The sequence below is a fragment of the Pelobates fuscus genome, chromosome 1 (assembly GCF_036172605.1).
Source record: "Pelobates fuscus isolate aPelFus1 chromosome 1, aPelFus1.pri, whole genome shotgun sequence".
NCBI lineage: Eukaryota > Metazoa > Chordata > Amphibia > Anura > Pelobatidae > Pelobates > Pelobates fuscus.
In genome coordinates, this window is record NC_086317.1 from 487,067,565 (window position 1) to 487,091,807 (window position 24,243).

At 50.8% G+C, this 24,243-nt stretch overlaps 1 long non-coding RNA gene across 1 annotated transcript in view; it reads right to left on the reverse strand.

The window, feature by feature from the left end:
* The window catches only part of LOC134573219 (uncharacterized), a 137,123-nt gene that overhangs the window by 168 nt on the left and 112,712 nt on the right, over positions 1 to 24,243 (reverse strand). The gene's annotated exons all lie outside the window — the stretch shown is intronic.

Here is a 24,243-nt window from a genome sequence, read left to right on the forward strand (position 1 = left end):
CAGTTTGTATTTATTTAGTTGTTCTTAAAATGGTCTAATATGTGTCGGCTTTCGTCAGTCCATATTTCTACATTTTAAACAGAAATTTCCATTTCACAAAAGACTTACAAATTTAAAGTGGTGAATAAAAGAAGTGAAACAAAAGTATTTTTGTAATTATTTTTTTTAATAATAGGACCAATAAATCCTTTGTGTCGTCAATAAAATGGTGTACGTTCAAAATTGACAGATAGGGAACAAAAGAAGCTAATAATACAGATAATAAAAAACTAAAGACGGGGGGGGGGGCGGGGCCGACCGCCACGCTGGACGGACGTGGAGCACCTCGGCTCCCTGACGAATCCTGCATATACATCCCAAAATTACCCTTTCTCACCTGACAAACATCCAGCTAAGACAAGAAGGTAAAGGGGACCCAAGCAACAACCCTCTGTGCAACCGTCGGCTCCCGTCCTGCCGGCAATGCCGACCGACTGGCAGAAGGAAATGCGGCCTGCTGTGAGGCTCTGGCGGGAGAAACAGCCGATCTCCCGTGCTTAGTCCGGCGGGACCTCCCACACGCCTACTGAGGGCCCTGTTTTCCCCCCCTGTGGGCCGGGGGGGTTATCCCGGACCCCACCGGGGATACAGTGACCATTCAAGGCATCTGGGGGAAAAAAAAACGAGACCGCATGGCAAAAAACAAGATGGCCAGAGAGCAAAGTGTGTTTAGTGAATGTAGTGTGTGTGCAGTGCAGAGTGTGTTTAGTGAATGTAGTGTATGTGTGTAGTGCAGAGTGTGTTTAGTGAATATAGTGTGTGTGTAGTGCAGAGTGTGTTTAGTGAATATAGTGTGTGTGTAGTGCAGAGTGTGTTTAGTGAATGTAGTGTGTGTAGTGCAGAGTGTGTGCTTGTAAGGATGCAGTGTGTGTGTAAAATAAGGGGGAGGGGAGTATTTTCTTTAATTTATTTGTGTATATTTAAATTTATTTTCCCCCTCCCTGGTTCTTACTGTGCCAGGGAGGGGGGAGATCGCATTCCCTGGTGGTCCGGTGGCATGGTGGAGCGAGCCAGCCGCGTTACATTGAAGAGGGGGCCCAGCAGCACACACTGTCTTCCTTTCCAGCTCCTCTCTGACTAACTCTCGTGAGACAGGTCTGCGTGCTGTGCGGAGCGTTGCCATGGGCGGCCGCAGGGCGTAGGGAAGTTAGACAGAGAGCAGCTGGAAAGGAGGACAGAGTGTGCTGCTGGGCCCCCTCTTCAATGTACAGGTAGCAGGGGGCCCTCTGTGCACATATATATAGCAAAAATTATATATAAGTGCACATAAGGTATGTGGGGCTCGGACTGCCAGAGTAGTTCGGGCCCCCCAGGACCGCCGGGCCCATGACAACCGTTATGGTTGTCATGCCCTGATGGCGGTCCTGCTGCTGTGTCCATACACACACACACATAGACTGCTGAGTCCATACACACACACACACACACACACAGACTGCTGAGTCCATACACACACACACACAGACTGCTGAGTCCACACACACACAGACTGCTCAGTCCATACACACACAGACACACAGACTGCTGAGTCCAGACACACACACACAGACACAGACTGCTGAGTCCATACACACACAGACACACACACACACACAGACTGTTGAGTCCATACACACAGACACACAGACTGCTGAGTCCATACACACACAGACACAGACACACAGACTGCTGAGTCCATACACACACAGACACACACACACAGACTGCTGAGTCCATACACACACAGACACACAGACACACACACACAGACTGTTGAGTCCATACACACAGACACACAGACTGCTGAGTCCATACACACACATACACAGACACACAGACTGCTGAGTCCATACACACACAGACAAACACACACAGACTGTTGAGTCCATACACACAGACACACAGACTGCTGAGTCCATACACACACACACACAGACACAGACACACAGACTGCTGAGTCCATACACACACAGACACACAGACTACTGAGTCCATACACAGACACACAAGCTTCCTCACTAGCAGACAGACACACACACACAGACACAAGCACATTAAGCCTACCTGTCACTGGAGGCTGTTGTTGGTGGTCAGGCAGCCATCTTCCATGTTTTCCAGCAGCAGCATGGGCTGCTGCTTAACGACTGGGCTTGTGTGCGGGAGGCGGGGCTTCGTTTGGGGGCGGGGCCTGTGCCGGGGAGCCTGTCAGTGCTCCCTCCGGCCCCAGACAACACCTGACCCAGCGCTCCAGCTGCTCTGCCCTGCATTCCCTCGGGCTGTAACAGGCTGTTACAGTCCGAGGGAATATAACTTAAACACATAGCCAGTAGGTTGCTGGCATTTGGGGGGGCCCAAGGGGGGGCATAGTATGATGTAGGGGGGGCCATGGCCCCCTCTGGCCCCCCCCTAGCGGCGCCACTGGAATATGTAGCCTGCTCAAGTGCTCCAAAGTGGAACACGGACGCATCAAAACCCTCCATGAAAATTCACACTTAAAAACTTAAACTTGTCACGTCTCATTTACAGCACTGTAACTTCACAAAATATTGCCAAAGACATACAATGGGGGTGTCATTTTACTCAGAAGACTTAGCTGAGCATAATTTGGGGGGTTTGAACTTAGTGGCACATATGAAATATACAAAATGCCCAGCAAAAATGTAATCCGTATGTAAACAATGCCCAAAATATTTTGTTGCCACATACTTTGGCATATATTGGTGAAAAAATGGGGGCATGTTAAGGCACAATATGCACCTTATGAGATACCCTGGAGTGTCTACTTTTACAAATGGTAGGCCTTTGTGGGTTTTTTTCAACAGTCAAACTGTTATAATACCCTAAATGGAAGCATAGGCTCATTAAATCCGTCTCTCAAAATTCTACTGTTAATACTGAAAAGGACAGTGTGGCGAAACCGACCTCGCCACGTGTCCTTGGAGGAGGCTGCTTGCCCGCCTCTTGCCTTTGGACTATGGACCAGACTTTATGTGAATGTGTTAACCCAGATAGCTATACCATGGAGCCTATTCATATAATGAAAGACTATGGGAAAGACTTTAGCTCCATGGCAATTGTACTGTGTGAATAGGATCTGCGCGCAGTGGCGTACATACCGGGGTCGCAGGGGTCGCGACCAGGTATGTACTCACTGGGCCAGCCTCTTCTCCTGGGGGGCCCAGGAGCCGGCCACCTCCGGGCCCCCCGAGGCTGGCCCTGCTTACACCCGGCGGGCAGTCAGGCTGGCGGGCGCGCGAGGGAGCACTCTCCCCTGAGTGCTCCCTCTACAGCTCCCTCGCGCACCGCACTGAAACCGGAGCCGGAAGATGACGTCATCTTCCGGCTCCGGCATCAGTACGCGGCGCGCGAGGGAGCTGAAGAGGGAGCACTCAGGGGAGAGTGCTCCCTCGCGCGCCCGCCAGCCAGCCTGACTGCCCACCGGGTGACACCACTGGACCCCAGGGAATCCCCTCAGCTCTCCCACAGGTAAGGAGGCTGGGGGGATTAAATAGAAAAAAAAAAACCCAAAAAAACGTGTGTGTGTGTGTGTGTGTGTGTGTGTGTGAGAGAGTGTATGTTAGTGAGTGTGTGTTAGTGAGTGTGTGTTAGTGTGAGTGTGTGTTTGTGTGAGTGTGTTAGTGTATGTTAGTGTGTGTGTGTGTGTGAGTGTATGTTAGTGAGTGTATGTTAGTGAGTGTGTTAGTGTATGTTCGTTAGTGTGTGTGTGTGTGTTAGTGTGTGTGTGTGTGTTAGTGTGAGTGTGTTAGTGTATGTTAGTTAGTGTGTGTGTATGTTAGTGAGTGTATGTTCGTTAGTGTGTGTGTGTGAGTGTGTGTTAGTGTGAGTGTATGTTAGTGTGTGTGTGAGTGTGTTAGTGTATGTTAGTTAGTGTGTGAGTGAGTGTGTGTTAGTGAGTGTGTTAGTGAGTGTGTGTGTGTGAGTGTATGTTAGTGAGTGTGTGTGTGTGTTTGTGTTAGTGTGTGTGTGAGCGTGTGTTAGAGTGTGTGTGTGTAAGTGTTAGAGTGTTTGTCTTAGTGTTAGAGTGTGTGTGTGTTAGTATTAGAGTGTGTGTGTGTTAGTGTGTGTGTTGGAGTGTGCGTGTTAGTGTTAGAGTGTGTGTCTGTGTGCGTCTGTTAGTGAGTGTGTATGTATGTTTGTCACTGAGTGTGTGTCTGTCAGTTAATGTGTGCGTGTGTGTCTTAAGCACTTACCTTTCTCCAGCGCTGGACTCCCTTGGCGCTGGGGATCTCTCCGCCCCGATCCGCCTCTCAGCTCCGAATGCGCATGCGTGGCAAGAGCCACGCGCGCATTCAAACCGCCAATAGGAAAGCATTACTCAATGCTTTCCTATGGACGTTCAGCGTCTTCTCACTGTGATTTTCACAGTGAGAAACGCAGAAAATCCTCTAGCGGCTGTCAATGAGACAGCCTCTAGAGGCTGGATTAACCCTCAGTGAAACATAGCAGTTTCTCTGAAACTGCTATGTTTTCAGCTGCAGGGTTAAAACTAGAGAGACCTGGCACCCAGACCACTTCATTGAGCTGATGTGATCTGGGTGTCTGTAGTGGTCCTTTAAGTGTATGTGTTTATGCATGCACTGGCGTACATAACGTGGTCGCAGGGGTCGCAGCCCTGCGACCAGGTGCCCGCCGCCATGTGTTGCGGCCCCAGCCCGCGCAGAGTAAGCGCGCGCGGGGGGGGCCCACGGATCAGTTTTCGCACCGGGGCCCCATGGGTTGTGTGTACGCCACTGTCTGCGCGCTATTCGGTAGTTTTGTGCGCTCAGATCCCAGCTATCTGGGGATATGTGAAATGTCTGTGTGTTATGGATAAAAAGTAACTTTCTGTATTTTAAAGTATTTTATGTCTTTTACTGTCTTTTTGTCTGCCATGTGGGTAATGGAGTTTTGCCTCAGTCCTTGGAGATAATTAGATTCCTTCCCCAATTATCTCCAGGCCAGAGGGGAGGGATTGTGAGGCATTGTGGGAGGTAACCGGTCTGAGCTGGAAAGTCATGCTGACAGGGGTTTTAAAAGATACTTTACTAACTTTTAAACCCCTGGTCTGATTCATGCCATTTTTTAATATGTTGTTCCCCTGAATGGATTGATTGTGGATATGTATTTTTATGTGAATGTGATGTATGGTTTTAGAGTTATGAAAGTTTGGTAGAAAGTATGTTTTAACTGTATGTATAATTGTGTTAAGTGTTAATCTAAGGGGAGGAGATGTGTGGGAGGTAACATCTATGCTATTGGATATTTTACACCTCCCCTGTGGGCAGGCTTAAATGTGTAAGATGGAAATAAAAGCCAGGCTGGATGTGCCAGTCCAGAGTTCCTGTTTTACCCTCAAAGTGAAGTGTCGTCTCATTATTGGGGGAAGGATTTATTGCATGCTGTTCCAGTTGACTGCTAGGAGTGTAAACCTATTTGTATGGTTTTTCCTATTCGGCTGTATACAGCATTCATATGCTTGAGAGTACTCATATGCTTCTCTGATTCGGTGGTTGTGGTGTCTGCTGCAGTGCTTGGAGTCCTCAGGAAACGCTAGGAGCATCCTTTAACGGAGGTACCCAGTCGGGGTGCCAGGCGATCCGTTACATTGGTGGCAAGCGGTGGGATGGCGTCCTAGTGTGAGGTAAAGCAGCTCGGAGACACAGTTCGTTTGGATTACAAAGTGAGGGTAACGCTAGTATACGTACAGTGCCCCTATCTACAAAAGAAGCAACGTCGGCAGGGCAAGCATGGCGCCCAGTTACAGTCAACAGGAGTTTGACGCTATGATGAAAATGCTGCTGGCTTTCTTTGGACCAGAACCCCCGGAGGAGAAACACATACAGAGCACAAGGAAAACAGCGGCAGCGTATCTGCAGGGTCTAGCAGACAAAAAGGGAGCTGAAGGTGTCGTCCTTCCTCCCCAGCGGCAGTCTACGGTTCAGGGAGAGGAGCCAGTTATCCCCTCTCCCCAGCGGCTGAAAGTGTGTAAGGGAGAGGAGTTTGTTACCCCCTCTCCCCAGCGGCAGCGTAGCGCACCAAGGGGAGATAGTAAGCCCCTCACCAGCGCAGATGGGACCGTGGTCTCTGCGCCCAAGTTACAGGGAGCTGAAGGAACCGTCCTCCCTCCCCAGCGGCAGTGTGATTTGTTGGGAATTGGGAGCCCGGTCTCCATTCCCCAGCGGCAGAGTATCCAGCAGGGAATGGAGAGCCCAGCCTCCTTTCCCCAACATCAGGACTCTGTGTTGGGAGGAGAGATAGTCGGTCTCCCTCCGCAGAGACTGGAAGTATGTATGGGAGAGGAGATTGTTACCACCTCTCCCCAGCGGCAGATTATTAATGTACAGGGAATAGAGAGCCCAGTCTCCATTCCCCAGCAGCAGAGTGTCCAGCAGGGAAGAGAGAGCCCAGTCTCCTTTCCCCAGCAGCAGGACACTGTATTGGGAGTAGAGACAGTCGGTCTCCCTCCACAGAGTATGGAAGTATGTATGGGAGAGGAGCTTGCTACCACCTCTCCCCAGCGGCGGATCAGTAATGTGCAGGGAATAGAGAGCTCAGTCTCCTTTCCCCAGCGGCAGAGTGTTCTATCAGGAGAGGAGCCTGTTACCCCCTCTCCCCAGCGACAGCTTAGAGTATCCAAAGGGGAGACGGTCGGTGTCCCCCTCCAACAGCAGAGCTATGTATCCAAAGGGGAGACAGTCGGTCTCCCCCTCCGGCAGCAGAGCTGTGCATCTAAAGGTGAGACAGTCGGTCTCCAGCAGCAGAGCTGTGCATCTAAAGGGGAGACAGCCGGTCTCCAGCAACCAGGCCCCAACCAGACTACTCCCGGGGTAGTGCTGGCACCAGGGCAGAGTACCGCTGGGCCCTGCCCACTCAGCAACCCACCAAAACAGCCTACCAGTCCCCCACACAGCCATGGTGAGGCACCTGGACCTGGACAAGTTTTTCTCTTACTCAGGTGTAGTAACCATTTATTGTGGGTGGGCTGTACTGCTGTTTCTGTTTTGTGGGTGGGCTGCGGGACTAACAAGGGCACTGACCAGCAGGAGGTCAGATACCCTGTTAGTCTGGGGGGTAAAGGGGAGAAGTGTGGTGAAACCGACCTCGCCACGTGTCCTTGGAGGGGGCTGCTTGCCCGCCTCTTGCCTTTGGACTATGGACCAGACTTTATGTGAATGTGTTAACCCAGATAGCTATACCATGGAGCCTATTCATATAATGAAAGACTATGGGAAAGACTTTAGCTCCATGGCAATTGTACTGTGTGAATAGGATTTGCGTGCTATTCGGTAGTTTTGTGCGCTCAGATCCCAGCTATCTGGGGATATGTGAAATGTCTGTGTGTTATGGATAAAAAGTAACTTTCTGTATTTTAAAGTATTTTATGTCTTTTACTGTCTTTTTGTCTGCCATGTGGGTAATGGAGTTTTGCCTCAGTCCTTGGAGATAATTAGATTCCTTCCCCAATTATCTCCAGGCCAGAGGGGAGGGATTGTGAGGCATTGTGGGAGGTAACCGGTCTGAGCTGGAAAGTCATGCTGACAGGGGTTTATTTATTTATTTATTTATTATTGCCATTTATATAGCGCCAACAGATTCCGTAGCGCTTTACAATATTATGAGAGGGGGATTTAACTATAAATAGGACAGTTACAAATAAACTTACAGGAACAATAGGTTGAAGAGGACCCTGCTCAAACGAGCTTACATTCTATAGGAGGTGGGGTGTAAAACACATTAGGACAGGAATTTACAATCAAATAAGGTGGGCTGCCCTTTTGGAGAGGGCAAGAGACAGGTATGTGAGGTAAGGGTTAGTCTTTTTAGTTTTAAAAGATACTTTACTAACTTTTGAACCCCTGGTCTTATTCATGCCATTTTTTAATATGTTGTTCCCCTGAATGGATTGATTGTGGATATGTATTTTTATGTGAATGTGATGTATGGTTTTAGAGTTATGAAAGTTTGGTAGAAAGTATGTTTTAACTGTATGTATAATTGTGTTAAGTGTTAATCTAAGGGGAGGAGATGTGTGGGAGGTAACATCTATGCTATTGGATATTTTACACCTCCCCTGTGGGCAGGCTTAAATGTGTAAGATGGAAATAAAAGCCAGGCTGGATGTGCCAGTCCAGAGTTCCTGTTTTACCCTCAAAGTAAAGTGTCGTCTCATTATTGGGGGAAGGATTTATTGCATGCTGTTCCAGTTTGACTGCTAGGAGTGTAAGCCTATTCGCATGGTTTTTCCTATTCGGCTGTATACAGCATTCATATGCTTGAGAGTACTCATATGCTTCTCTGATTCGGTGGTTGTGGTGTTTGCTGCAAGGCTTGGAGTCCTCAGGAAACGCTAGGAGCATCCTTTAACGGAGGTACACAGTCGGGGTGCCAGGCGATCCGTTACAGACAGGTCTCCTATATGGCACTGTAGCTTCACATGACCGGTGTATAGTCGCCATATGGGCAGTCGGAATCCAGGACAACCAACCCACATACCTTACCCAATAATGCACTGACACTAGAGATATATGGGAAAAATTGTCCGCAGCTTTATTAACAATTTAAACTAATAACCATTATAATAATATCATAATATAACATAACCAAATAATTTAACATGTAAACATGGGTCATTGCCCCCCATACTCTGCCCTTGCACCCGTATCCTTCTGTCAATATAAAAGGCAATGACCCCAATATAAATAACACGTATATACATAACATATCACATATTCCAACATGAACCAATTTAAAGTGCCAAAACATAAATTAACCACGGCAGGGGTATACCTGGATACCCCTACCCCACCAGGTTCTGAGCCACCGACAGGACTCGAAACCTACCAACCACCAATGTCCACAATTTTCCAATTCCATCCGGTTCCTCCTGGGGAGCCTATTTCTTCTCCTTCAGCTCCCCATCCCGCCACTAGCTCAGACCTTGACCCCTTAAGCCGTCTGAGCTCCGCCACCCCGAAGAAAAAGTACTTTCTGCATCCCCTTCTGCCAACCCAGGTTCAGCAGATCCCAGCCCACAGCCGAAAGATGAACACCGTCTGGGTGGTAGTACCCTTGCAGCCCATCCTCCAACTCACTGTGCCGCACCACTACCCCCCCTAATTTCCGAACAAAGCTTGCCATCAAGCTGTTCACTTTTTTCCTGCACCTATCTATGGCCCCGGGGTCCCGAGCGTGGCGCCACCGCCGCCTCGGGACCATCTCCGACCAGACCAGCATCACCTCCGGAAGCAGGTCCCTCAACTTGTTGAGGTCCTGCTTCATCCATTTTACCAAGCGCCGCTGCGGCGTCAGACCCAAATCGTTGCCCCCGGCATGAAGGACCAGCATATCGGGCCTCCGCCCACTGGCCACCATCCTGAATACAGCCCCACAGACATCACCCCAGCAACCTCCCCTGTATCCAAACCATCGCACTAACAGGTGCTCCCTTGGAAAGCCCAGCTGCTGGCCTTGAGCTCGAGCTGCGGCCCTCCTCTCCGCCCCAACGACAAAAGAGTGTCCCACGATCCATGCGACCCGGCCTGGGGAGAAATAAACAGACTGTCAGACACCCCCGTCCCCGTCCGGGTCCCCCCAAATCAATCCAATAAACCCAAGCGAACATAGGAACGGAACCTCACCGACTCCCACCTCCCGATCCATTTTACCAAATCGTCCCCAAAACCCAGGCGTGTGGCCTCCGTGGCCGCCCCGATATGGAAGGAATGTGTCCCAAACCTATCCGCCTGCAGACCCAGCTTCCCCAGGCCCAACCGAAAGACTTTGGTAAATTGGAACTGGGACAGGGAAGACCCGTCCGCGTGTACCAATAAGGAGCCCCCACCCGCTGGCCTCCTGGCCAAGTACCCCGCCACTGCGGCCAGCGGGCACAGCGCGGAGCCCGGCAGGGCCCCCAGTGATACGTCCCGGCCCTTTCCCATGACGTCCGTCTTGGACCTGGCCAGGTGAACCCCCAACTTACTCTCCAAGACCCGAATGCCTGAAAACTGCAGCCCCCCGGAAACCGCTCGGGTGGCACTCACCAACTCCCCAATCCAGAAGGCTCCAAAAAAGGCCAGGAGGAAAGCGGCCCGAAACAGTGACACCTCAAACTCGTCGAAACAAATCTCCGGCAGGACCCGTATCAGGTCACCAAGCACCCGCACCGACACCGGGCGCCTGGTGTTGGGAGATCTCTGGCCCTTCCGATACCCTTTGAGCGCTTGCCTAATGACGAAGGTCTTGGTCAGATCCTCCTCCCCCCGGAGCTTGAACCAGAACGCCATTGCCGCCATGGCCCTATCCACCACTGCGGGGGACGCCTTCCCCGCTAGCAGCCGAAAGGCGAACCACAAAAAGGCGTCCAGGCGTGATTCCCTCACCAATACCTGATCCAGCCCTCGTAGCGACCGTTCCCAGGATTTCCAAACCTTATCGTAGGCGGCCCAAGTGGCTGGCGCCAGCGAAGCTTTCACCAATCCCCCAAGCAAGACGCTCCTAGATTCCATATCTCGTCTGGGCACGTCTGGCCCACCTCCAGCGCCTCCGGGGCCGCCATCCGGAATCGGGACCACTGGAAACGAGACAGAGCGTCAGCCACTTCATTCAAATACCCTGGCACATGACGCGCGCGAAAGACTACGTTAAGAGACATACACATCAAAACAAGACGCAGCAGCAGCCGAATCACCGGTTTCGACGCTGCGGACTGGTTATTGACTGCGTGCACTACAGACATGTTGTCCGAGAAAAAGATCACCTTACGATCTCGCAGCCCATCACAGTGCCATTGCGACGACCAGCGGGAACAGTTCCAAGAAAGCCAGGTTACGCATGAGGGGGCTCGACCTCCATGCCTCTGGCCATTTCTCCGCACACCATCGACCCGCAAAATAGGCCCCAAAACCAATGCTACCCGACGCGTCGGTGAACAATTTCAACTCTGCCGCCGATACCCCCTCCTGCCGAAAAAAACACTGTCCCATTAAAGTCCCGCAGGAAGGCATCCCACACCGCCAGGTCGGCCCGCATGGCCATCGACACCCGGATGAAATGATGTGGGGAGCGCACCCCCGCCGTCGCAGCCGATAGGCTGCGACTAAACACCCGACCCATCGGGACCACCCGGCATGCAAAGTTGAGCATCCCCACTAAAGATTGCAGCTGCCGCAGTGTCACCTTGCGAGCCTGCGCCACTGCAGCCACCACATCCCGTAAACCTTGCAGCTTCGTAGCCGGCAACCGACATTCCCCGAGCCTCGAATCTATCTCAAGACCCAGGAAACTAAGGCATGCTGCCGGGCCCTCCGTTTTTTCCCCTGCCAGCGGTACACCAAAGTGACCTGCCACCCATTCGACAGTTCTGAGCATGTGCAGGCACGCCAGGGAGTTCGCCGGCCCCACGCAGAGAAAGTCATCCAGGTAGTGCACCAATGCACCGCTACCCGACTCAACCCGCACCACCCATTTGAGAAAGGAACTGAATTTCTCGAAGTAAGCACAGGAGATGGAACAACCCATCGGAAGGCATAGGTCCACGTAATAACCCCCCTCGAAGAAGCACCCCAACAGGTGATGACAAACCAGGTGGACCGGAAGAAGCCGAAATGCGGCCTCAGTGTCCACCTTAGCCATCAGTGCCCCGCGCCCGGCTCTCCTTACCAGTTCGACCGCCCGGTCGAATGATGCATAAGAGACCGAGCACAGTTCCCTGTCGATGTCGTCATTCACCGACGCTCCTTTCGGATAGGAGAGGTGGTGAATGAGCCTAAACTTCCCCGGCTCCTTCTTGGGCACCACCCCCAAGGGGGAAACCCTGAGACCCTCCAAAGGCGGTGCCGTGAACGGTCCCGCCATCCTACCCAGCCGCACCTCCTTCTCCAATTTATCCCGAACCACCCCCAGAAACTCCGCCACCGACTTTAGGTTGCGCAGTCCCCCGGTCCCAACCCTGTCCCGGAACGGGATAAAGAACCCGTGTTCGAAACCCTCCCTGAGTACCGCGGCATCCGCCCTGTTACTGTAGCGGCTTAGCCACGGCCCCATCGCGTCGAGCCTCACCGGAGTGAAGCCCCGAGGCAGGGGACGCCCCCCCACCCCCGGCCGTAGTAGGGACTCCGGCGTTCCCTGACTTCCCCTTTTTAAAGCAGCGGTGGAGCCCGTGGGCGCCGCCACAGCCCGAACACTCGTGTTTGAAGCGGCAGGTTGCTCCCCACTTACACTGGCCCTCATTGAAGAGCCAGCAGAAGCCCTTTTGCAAGGCGGCCGACGAGGTGGACTGCCCCTTTGCGCCGGCCGTTTGCTGAAAGGGCTGCGCTTTCTGCGCCATCATGGGTTTCATCCACAGAGGCAGGTCCATTTGGTCCCACCTCATACCCGGATTGGCCGCCAGCCGCTGCCGAAACTGCTCATCGTACCGCCACCATGCCAATCCGCCATAGGTGCGGTACGCTTCCCAGATTCCATCCAGGTAGCAAAACAAGGAGGAGCATAAACTGGGAGATTTTTCGCCCAATACACTGGCCAGCACGCAAAACGCCCGTAACCAGTTCCCAAAGGATTTCGGTATCTTCCGATACCGCTTCCTTTTCTCCTCCTCCTCCTTCTTTTCATCTTTTTTATCTTCCTCTTTGAGGTCGATAAATTCCTCCAAAGGGAGGAGGGAAAAGATCTCGCAGAATTCACCCTTCCAGATATTTTCCTTCACCTCTGATTTGAGGTGCACCACCAGCGGACCCGCAAACGACACGTAAGCGTGTTGCCGGGCCGCCTCGGGGACCCCCCCTCCGATCAGCTCAGCCCGCTCGCTCACCGCATCCGAGGACCCAGCCACCTCCCCCACGTCCGTACCCGTACTGGTCCAGCAGCCACCCCAGGCCCCGAACCCGCGACCACAGCCCCCTGCGCCCACACCTGTCCTACGTTCCCACCCGTCCCACCCCTCGCTCCCAGTGAGTGGAGAAGTGTTTGTAGTGTGTTGACTAACGTGCAGGAGTGTAACGATTCACAGGACTCACCGGCCAAGCCCCTCGCTCCAGGATTGCTTGGGGCTGCAGTGTCCACCGCCATTGGTCCAGGATGAGCGACATCCGCCGATGCTCCGCCGACCGGGGAGCCAACCCGGTGCCCTGCCAATACTGAAGAGGAGCGGCTCCGAGACCTGCAATGAGGAGAAGAAGTCCTGGGAAGGGTGAACTGTCCTTGTGCCACCCTCCCGTCCCGCCCCAGGGAGCGCCTGCTGGACACCAAAGCCTCCCGCCGCCTAGTCCTTTTGCCGCGCGCCTTATGGGCCCGGGCAGCCCCGCCCCGGGGACTACGACTCCTACGATCCATGCCTGACTACTGCCCCCGTCTGCCGCGCCTGGGAGCTCCACCCCTGCCCCCCCCGGAGCTATCCGAAGTGGACCGGCTGTTTCGTGGCCTACCCACCGCCCCCGCGGCCCACCTGGCCCTAACGGGAGAAATACTACCACCGCTAGACCCCGAATCACCCCCCAGACCGTGCCCTCTCGACTGCCCACTGCTACGGGATGAGCTCCTCCCGTGGCCAACGGACCCACCCTGAACCGGCGCCTCCCGCCCGGCCCTAACCCTATAAGCTGACCTACCCTCCCTACGCGAGCCTAGTGGACCCTGACTTGCTGGCCTATCCTCCACCCCCCAAGAGGACCCCCCCTACCCTGAAACCCCTCACTTATCCCCCCTCCGTGCTCCTGAGTGGCCTGCCCAGACACCTGTCCCCTTAAACTCGACTGGGACCCTTTAATCCCACCCCCCCGCTACAACCCCAGTAGGCACTCGACTGCCCCCTCTCCTCTCCCCCCGCCTATGGCTCTCCTTCTGGGCACCCCTGTGGTCATGCTCTCCTAGAGGGCCCCTGTTGGAGCCCCCTGTACTTGCCTGCATGTCCAGGGGCCCAGCGTGCGACGGTCCCGCTCCGCTCCCGACATCCACGGCCTCCGTTGGAGGGGGCGCCCTCCTGGGCCGCGAGCCCACGCCTCCAGTCACTCCGGGGGACCGCCTGACCTCTGCAGCAGTCCCCGCTCCAGGCGCAGCCTCACCCGACGGGGGAGCCGCGCCATCACCATTCCGGGCGGCCGCCCGCCGCGTGGTAGGCATCCGAGGTTCCGGCAGCGCGCAGGGAGGCCGGGCCTCGACCATGCGGCCGCCGGACCTGCTGCAGCCAGCCTTGGAGCCCTGATCAGGGTCGATGATCCTCCCAGGCCCCGGCGGCACACTAGGAGGCAGCGCCTCAACCACGCGGCCGCTGGTCCTGCCGCGGCCCGCTACAGCCGCTCCGCTGGCCCCAGGGTTGTCTTCACCGGGCCCAGCGCCTGGGCTCAGCCTCCTCGGTGGCCTCTCTCCGGATCTGCCACCAACGCCAGGGCCGGTCCAAGTTGGGCCCGCAGCCAATCCGCTCCCTGGTTCTGGGCCGCCGACCGGATCCCTGCCAGCAGTCTCTCCACCTCGTCCATGGCCCTGCAGTAAGGAGAAAAAAGAGAAAACCTACCAGGCCAAATCTATGAGCACAGGAGTGCACACAAACTCAGCCAGGTAGGAATTAAAAGTGATTGCTCTAAAATGGCTGCCTATTTAAATAGCCAGCCCACTTACCCATAACTCCATTCCTATCTTCCTTCCTCCTAAGCCCGCCTCCTAACCCCTGTCAAGGCCCTTTTCCGCTAAGCTGCGCTTTTGCTCCATGGGGCTACAAAATAGTGCCAAAGACATACAATGGGGGTGTCATTTTACTCAGCAGATGTAACTGAACACAAAATAAAACTTTGTACAGGAATAGCACACACCAACTTTACAAAATACACATGAGAAGTTCTTTGTTATAAGTTTGTGTGCGAAACCCCCCAAAAAACAAAATTTTACTCCAATATTTAGCAGAGATTGGCGGTGAAATGGCTACGTAGAAAGTGTCAAAACAACCTTAGGTAAATAGCCTGTGATGTCTACTTTATATAAATATATACTTTTGTGTGGCAATTTTGTTTTCTTTTATGGCTATTACGCTTACAAGACAAACATACCAAATTCTAAAATCGCTCCACATTAAAAGTTTATTTTACTCCTTGTGCTTTGTGACCTGTAACTACCAAAAAAAATTAAAATCCCAGACACATTATATATTCTGTAAATCAGAACAACTAAATGAATTTATTTTTTATTACTTTCTTTAACCTGCACTAATTATGCACACATATTATAGCAAAAACTGTAAAACAAAACAATTTTTTTTTATTTTATTTGCATTTTTCTGTATTTTTTTTATAATAAATAAGCATATATATATATATATATATATATATATATATATATATGTTACATCAAATTAAAGCCCTTTCTGTCTGTAGCGGAGTAGAGGTATGATCCAAGGTATCTCCGCTGGTAGACAGGAACAGCAATCCAAGACAGGTACAAGACAGGTAGCGTAGTTACAATCCCTTCCCTCCAAGAACTAGACGACACATAGCTTGGAGGTCAACTGAGGTTTTATTCACACACTTGCAGTATTTATGGGAATTCCCATGCAAGGGGTTTCCCTACAGACAATTCAGGGGTGAAGGAACTGGGGACTACGTGGGGGATTGGAACAGAGGGACATTTCCCCCATAATACACTGCTGCACGAGAGGGACCCTCCCACCTGGATATACCATTAAGTGCATTATCCCCTCGTGCAGCAGAAACATACTTTTGCATTAAAATATATATTGGGAGTATTATTCAACAGATTTCGGCGAACAGGCGTTCGGCAGATAGCTGGGGTCGGGGCGCACATTCCCTGAAAGTGCCGCTCCGATCCCAGCTTAAATGACCGAACGCCGCACATATTACATTTATTTTCAAAGTTCTCCCCAAACTACCGAAGGATCCCATAGACCTTGATCCCGAAAGACCGGGGCTCCCGAACGGCTTGGAAGTCCAGCGGTATTCGTGCCGCCGAGTGTCTGATTTTAGTTCCAGACACTCGACGACCGAACACCGCTGGGCTAACAAAGGATCCAAGATGGCCGACCGCCGCGTGGTCGGTAGCCGAACAACGGCCACCCGGAATCCTCTTAATTTACCATTTGCAACAATGTTGCAACCTTTAATGAGAGCCACACGACCTTCTGAGGGTGGTCTCCATTCGGCAGTTTGTTTGTTTCACGAACAGGGATGGAAATCTCTGTTCGTGGAACAATTACCTGCATGCCGACGGGTTTTACACCGCCAACATGCGAACACGCTGAACATACATTACATTACTCTTGCGTACCCTTGGTTCTTAAAGGGATACGTACAGGCTTTAAATAAAAATACAGGTTTAATAAAGGCTGCTGCCGCCACAATGCTCCCCCAGAACCAAGCCAGCATACACAGTCTGATCCCAACGGATCGGCTTGGGGATGTCTGGAGGAGTACCCACAGATCACTTGTCCAGTTCAGTTTGTCGAGATAACTCGTTGGCATTTCCATTTAGCTTCCCCGGGCGATATTGGATGGTGAAATCAAATGGCTGCAGCGCCAAACTCCAGCGCAGCAGCCTGGCATTGTCCCCTGACACCCGGTTCAGCCAGACCAACGGGTTGTGATCTGTGAGCAGCGAGAATGTTTGCCCATACAAATAGGGCTGCAGCTTCTTGAGGGCCCACACCACGGCAAGGCATTCCTTTTCGATGGCGGCGTAGCTTACTTCTCTGGGTAAAAGTTTTCTGCTTAGGTAAGCTACCGGATGTTCGCCGCCATCTGCTCCGACCTGGCTCAGTACTGCTCCCAATACAAACATTGAAGCGTCTGTATGAACGAGAAAACGTTTAGTTGGATCAGGAGCAGCTAAAACAGGTGCATTAACCAGAGCATTTTTCAGGAGTTGGAATGCCTGTTCACACTCTGGGGCCCATACTACTAACTTAGGGAGGTTATGGCGGGTCAAATCGGTGAGGGGCTTGGCCAGGGCGCTGTAATTAGGTACGAACTTTCGGTAATACCCTGCGGTTCCCAAAAAGGCTAGTACCTGGGTTTTAGTGCGGGGGGTTGGCCATTTAGCTACGGCCTCTATTTTGGCCGGCTCAGGTTTTTGTTGGCCACTACCCACTCGGTGTCCTAGGTATTGGACCTCTGCCATCCCTATGTGGCATTTACTGGGTTTAAGGGTTAACCCGGCCTCTCTGATGCGGTCTAGGACGGCCCCTATGTGGTTCAGGTGATCTGTCCAGGAGTAACTAAAGATCTCTATGTCATCTAAATAGGCGCAAGCGTATTCCTGAAACCCATCTAATAGTCGGTCCACCATTCTCTGGAAGGGGGCCGGGGCATTCTTCATCCCAAATGGCATGACCTTGAATTGGTACAGGCCAAATGGGGTGAAGGAATAGCGTCCTCGGCTAACGGGATTTGCCAATACCCCTTGCAAAGGTCAATGGTGGTTAGATACTTGCCCCTGGCCATTTTTTCTAACAATTTGTCTATCCGGGGCATGGGATAGGCGTCGGACACGGTCTTATCATTGAGCCTCCGGTAATACACGCAGAAGCGGGTAGTTCCATCCCGCTTCGGCACGAGTACCACTGGGGATGCCCAGGGGCTATCCGAGGGCTCAATTACCCCTAACTGTAACATTTCCTTCAGCTCCTTGTACATGTTCCCCCTCACTGCTTCGGGAATGCGGTAGGGTGGTTGACGGAGTGGGGTCGGATCTAGGGTTTCTACTCGATAGGTAGCTAACGGGGTATATCCCGGGAGGTTGGAAAAGGTGGCTCCTTTTTCCCTAATTAAACTTTGGGCCTGGGCTTTCTCCTGGGGATTTAAGCGCTCTCCTAACTGTACGGCTGCTAGATCCTCTTGTAAGGTTTCTCGGGCTAGCATGTCAGGGAGGGGTAGGTTATCTGCGTCCTCGGCGGCCGAGGCGCAGATGGCGGATACTTCCTCCGTGCGCTCGCGGTAGGGCTTCAGCATGTTCACATGGAACATGCGTCGGCCTCCGGGCCCGGCGCAGGGGCCAATTATATAGGTGGTATCGCAGACTTGCTCTACCACCTTGAATGGGCCCTGCCAGGAAGCCTGCAGCTTATCAGTAGGAACGGATCGTAGGATTAACACCTTCTGGCCGACCTGAAAGCTGCGGTCCCTGGCTCCCCTATCATACCATCGGCGTTGTCGTTGCTGCGCCGCCTGGAGATTGTTACACACAGCCTGTGTTAACTCCTCCAAGCGGTTCCGGAACTCTAGCACGTAGGGTACGATAGGAGTACCGTTAGTGGTCGTTCCCCCCTCCCAGTGTTCTCTAATTAGGTCTAGGGGACCCCTCACTCTCCTTCCGAACAACAATTCGAAAGGAGAGAACCCGGTAGACTCTTGGGGAACTTCTCTGTAGGCGAATAGTAAGTGGGGTAAGAATCGCTCCCAGTCCTTTTGGGTGTCTACGAACGTGCGGATCATTTGTTTTAGCGTTCCATTGAAACGTTCGCAGAGGCCATTGGACTGGGGGTGGTACGGGGAGTTAAGGATAGCTTGGACCCCACATACTTTCCAAAGCTGTTGAGTGACCTCGGCCGTGAATTGGGTACCCCTATCCGAAATAATACGGGTAAATATGCGCATAAGGGCGTCTACTATGGTCTCGGCGTGTACATTCGTCAGGGCTACTGCTTCGGGGTACCTGGTGGCGTAGTCCACTACGGTCAATACGTATCGCTTGCCCGAGGGGCTCTGTCTTTTCAGCGGTCCGATTATGTCTACCGCTATCCTGCTAAAGGGCTCTTCGATTATGGGTAGGGTGTGGAGTTTGGCCTTGTATCGGTCCCCCCTTTTTCCCACTCTCTGACAGGTATCACAGGTATTACAGTAATGCTTAATATCCTGGGATATCCCTGGCCAGAAGAAATTCTGCAGCAGCCGATGTTTGGTTCGGCTGATCCCTAGGTGGCCGGACAGGGGAATGTCGTGGGCAATTCGCATTAGTTCCTGCCTATACTTTCGAGGCACAATTAACTGTTTGATGGGGACGGGAATCGATCCGGCTACTACTTTTTCTGCATACCGGTATAATAACCCCTTATCCCAAGCATATCTCTCCCCCTCTAGGCCTGTCTGGTTTTTATCTATCCGGTCCTTGTAAACCTGTAGGGAGGGGTCTAGGGCGACCTCGCTACCAAATTCTAATGGGGCAGCCCAGGGTTACACAGTGTGATTAGGAGGAGCCGGGCTTACCTGAGCCTCAGAGTCGATGTGTGGTGCCGTGGTGCGAGCCTGTTGACGGGTGACGACCGGGTAAGCCTCCTGTGGCGGGGGTCATGTCACAAAAGCGGAGGTTAGCTCCCCCAAATCATTCCCCAAAATAACATCCGCAGGCAAGTCCTGCATCATCCCCACTTCTATTTGTCCTGCCCCCGCTCCCCAGTCCAAATGTAGTTTAGCAGTGTGTAACGGAGCTCCGTGTACTCCGACCGAGTACCCTCCGTTGATGGATGCTCCTAGCGCTCTCAGAGGACTCCAAGCACTGCAGACGACACCACAACCACCGCAGGCTCCACAACCGCCGTAGCTTAACTGGAGCCGCGCCGTCTTCCGTCCACCCTGGATCGGCTTCTGTCCTCCAGGACCGTGTGGGGAAGACCTCTCCTCCAGGAGAGCGTAACAGGAACAAACTCTTAAAAGAGCTAAGTGATTAAGAGCTCAGGGAATATGCAGAGCATAGCAATCCCCAGTGTGATACAGGGATTCCCTCCAATAACGAGACGAGGCTACGTTTTGAAGGGTCAAGAAGAACTGAGGACTGGAACACCCAGCCTGCTTTTTATTAGGAAAGGATACACACAGGACACTCCCAGGGGGAGGATGAAATTGACCAATCACATGCATGGTAACACCCCCACGTCTCCTCCCCTCAGATAAACACATAACACAATTAAAACGTACATTATTTTACCCAAGTTCTGGATGTACCCCAAAAACAGGGGGTACAGCTTTAAGTCTGGTATCCCCAAATAGCCCTTGTACAGGGGAACAGTCTGTCCAAAAATCAGCCCATTCGGATGAATAGTTCGGGAGATACAGAGCTCCAAAGTTTTGACCGACCGCACAGACCAACTAGCCGAAAATAGTTCCATGAGTTTTGGCCTTGCGGTCGGTCTCCGTTCGCACGGTAAAATATACGAAATTCTTGCCATCCATTCGCATCTTCGTGATCGCTAGTGATGTAGATTAATTTAGAAATAAACAAATATGTTTAAATGTCTATCTGTTCCTGTCCAAATCTGAGATGATTAAATTGCGTATACGCAGAAGTAAGCTCACACTGACACATGGAGTTCAGGTTAAAAGCACTTCAGAAAATTTAATGCAATCTGGTTGGAAAACAGTTGTGCAGATCTTTTTAAAAGCAAAATGACATCATCATTGAATATCAGATAATAACAAATAAACATCATTAATTGGATTAAACATTATGTGACTAACTTCGTGTCCACCCACCAATATTATTAATTGGCTCAGGGGTTTGAGTGACCAGCTAGGTGTCCTCCCACCGGGAGGTGGTATTGTTCTGGACAAGGGTGTGGACAGAAGGCTCAGGCGCCATCTTTCCCAGCATGAGGTTTACTCGGTGGAAAGGGGGGCTTGAGCGTCATTTTACACAGTCAGTGATATCAGGCCTCATGTCCAGGTGCAAGGTCTCTTATGAATAGAACATTTCATTACTACTGTGTTCTCGTGGCCTTCAAACTATACTATCTTACAAGTTTAGGGAGTAGTCAGCAACTCCTGTGTCTTTGCAGGAAATACAGTCTTTGTCTACTATACTAATTGGGTTGGGAAATTCAGTCACGTAAGGTAGTTTTAAAATGAACAAGTTAAGTCATGAGGACAAAATGGAGGATTTGAAGAAGTCAGGTTTGGAGGACAAAATGGAGGATTGTCACAATATAAGGTTAAAATGGAGTTAGTACAATAATTCAATACAAGTACAATAAAGATTTTTAATAATCCCACATCAGTCCCCCCTATGAAATGTTAAATTCTAAGAGATAAAAACTTTATTAAGTTAGTATCAGGAAGACGTGTTAACCCAAGGCACAGAAATGACTGGAGTAACGGTTCTCAAAGTCTTCTTAGTTCTTCAGAGGGACATCATAAATAGACAAGCTTACATTACCATATGGACTTGTGTTATCTGGAATATAGGCACAAGTAGTCATGGTGACAGGTAAACGTTGTTGGTTGCAATAGATATAATAAATGCAAATCAAAATATTATTATTATTATTAGCAGTGACGGTTGGGAAAATGGACTCAAACTTTCCTTTTACTGCAAAATCATCTGGTACCCCCCCTTGGCACACCTATGGCATCAATATATATATATCAATCAAACTTTCCCTTTAGAGGGGTGCTCCTCTTTATGTTCTGAAGCATGAATGTGGTGTGTCAAGAGTACCTTGTCATATATTATGTGTATGGACATAATAACCTTGGCTAGGGCGCATTTGCTTATGCATTGTAGTATTAAACCTGTCCCACGCTACATCAGCGTAGGTGGACTCGGATCATTTAGTCAATATTAATATCACCACAAACTCAGGATGGGCAAATAATCCTGAGGAAGCTTGGCATTTGGATCTTTTTAGCTTCACGAGGTCTCCTTTTGGGGTCCTCGGCTTTCCATCGATGGCAGGTGGTCAGGCATTATTATGGCCATCAAACACCTACTTGCTGGTATCTTTTTATTTAACAAGTCATTTTTTCTTTAGAGTCAAAAGTGTGTCAAAATCAACAAATGTCACTTCTCATGTTGCAGAGAGAGTCTTGAATCTGGAACAATGAATCCACTGAGTGATCTCTGCAACTTTCACAATGCACTATTGGGTATATGGTCTTGGTTGTCACATTGATGACCGGCTAGGCTTCTGGCCATCCTGACAAAATGTCTATGATAACTAGTGCATATTTGACCCAGTAGCTCTTTGTCACCTGGATTCTTGAAAGGGATATTGAGAGTTAGCTAGGTGCTTAGGAGTATTTTAGAGATCAAAAGAGTTCATGAGGGTCTTGGATAGGTATAAAGTTCCATGGGCTCACTGCCCAGTACATGTTTTTGGGTAAACAGAGCTTAAGAGCGTTGGAGTACAGCCCGTCTTCAAGGGTTGCCCCTTTCTGTTTTTCCAGCTTTGTATTTCTTCAGGGTCAGTAGCTGCTTGTCATTCTTTCAGAAGCTTGAGATCTGTAGGTAGGATCTACATGGTGAGTATAGAAGTTTCTTTAGCGGACACCATTCTGTCCACTTCCCTTGGTGCACTTGTGGCTTGGTTGGCAGCTTTTAGTCAGCTGAGTGGTGCTTCTTATCTTCCAGATTGATCCAAAATAATGTGCTGCACCCAGGGCATGTCTTGAGTCAGTGTAGATATTGGCATGTCTTCCTTCAGGCATTTTGTATGCCACTGAGAAGGCTGTCAATTCAGCGTCTTGAGCAGATGTGAGTGAGGAAAGTGAAGGTGCTTGACGTACCTGATCTTCTGTAGCAACAGCAAATCCAGTATGGTACCTTTCCTCTTTATCCGCAAACAGAGTGGAGTCAGGATCTGGTAAAGCTACTGCATGCTCTGTTGAAAGGTGTCTTGTTTCTTCTTTCATCTGTTCAAAGCAACCATGAGGAGCAGTAGAAGAGGTTTCCTCACCTATTTCTGTGTGAGATTGGGGGGTATTTGTCTTTCTATTCACAGTTCTCTTGCTGACCCCCCTCTGTAGAGATCTGTAAATTGAATGTTCATGTTTTGTTCTAATGAGTCAGGTTCCTTTCATGAGATTTCTGGGGACTTAGTGTAGAAAAAACATGAGGGACAGCCACCTCCCTTACAGGTGTCTTACTTCCATGGGAATCTGGGTCAGGACCGCACTATTTCTTTGAGAGTGCCCAAAACAGTTCTTTCATGTCTGAATAATTTTTCGTTAGTGTGGGATTCTCCCCTGGGAAGTGGCGGAAGAGTGGCCAGAGCAACTTTCCTTCAAAAATATGATGTTGTCAGGTAGAGGCAGAGTTGTCTATGGGTGGAGGAAATTGGTAAGGAATAAGAAGGGAGGAAGCATATAAGGGATATAGATATGGTGGTGGGGAGATGGAAGAATGAGTAGTGGATAGAGTGAGAGGGAAGAAGGTGGAGTAGGAGAAGGAGAAGGTGGAGTAGAGGAAGGAGTAGGAGGAGGAGGAGGAGGAATAGAGGAGAAGTAGGAGGAGAGAGGAGAAGGTGGAGTGGAAGGAGAAAGTGGAGTAGAGGGAGGAGTAGGAGGAGGAGTAGAGGGGAAGTAGGAGGAGAGAGGAGAAGGTGGAGTAGAGGGAGGAGTAGGAGGAGAAAGTGGAGTAGAGGGAGGAGTAGGAAGAAGAAGGAGGAGTAAGAGCAGGAAGAAGGAGTAGGAGGAGGAGAAAGTGGAGTAGAGGGAGGAGTAGGAGGAGGAGTAGAGGAAAAGTAGGAGGAGAGAGGAGAAGGTGGAGTAGAGGGAGGAGTAGGAGGAGGAGTAGAGGAGAAGTAGGAGGAGAGAGGAGAAGGTGGAGTAGAGGGAGGAGTAGGAAGAGGAGGGAGGAGTAAGAGCAGGAAGAAGGAGTAGGAGGAGGAGAAGGTGGAGTAGAGGGAGGGGCAGTAGGGGAAAGTGGGGGACTGCAGATGAAGGGGAGGGATCGGTGGGAGGAATAAGCGGGGGTGGGCAGGTAAGGGAGCAGACAGGTGATGTAGCAATGGAGGAGACATCAGAAATCAAGACTAGGTAGAAATGCAATGGAGGCTGCAAATAGCCCATGTACAACAACTATTAACTGGCCCTAAGCTTTCCCTAGAGAAAAATAATAAAAGGCTAACATGCTCATCTTGTCTCCACAAGCCTCGAACGTTTCACTCCCATGGGTGGCCCATGATGGCTTGCCCACCACTTCTCCACACGGGGTCTTGTGCCCGCGGAGACAGACGCTATCCCTGACTCTTGTTCTTAATTTAATAATTTATATCTAACATCTCAAAATGTAATTCCTACTTACATCACAAATATACGTTATCACAATTTTATGTCTCGTAAATGGGATAAAATTTATTCTACTCTTCACTGATAATGTATTTTTAAAACATACAAAATAGACAAATAACATTGCCTTCTGCAAAATAAATGGAAAAGATAATGGAGATTTTGTTAAGCTTATAAATGGCTATACATTAATTCACATTTCTTGTTCTCCAGTTTCTGGCTGTTGATGACA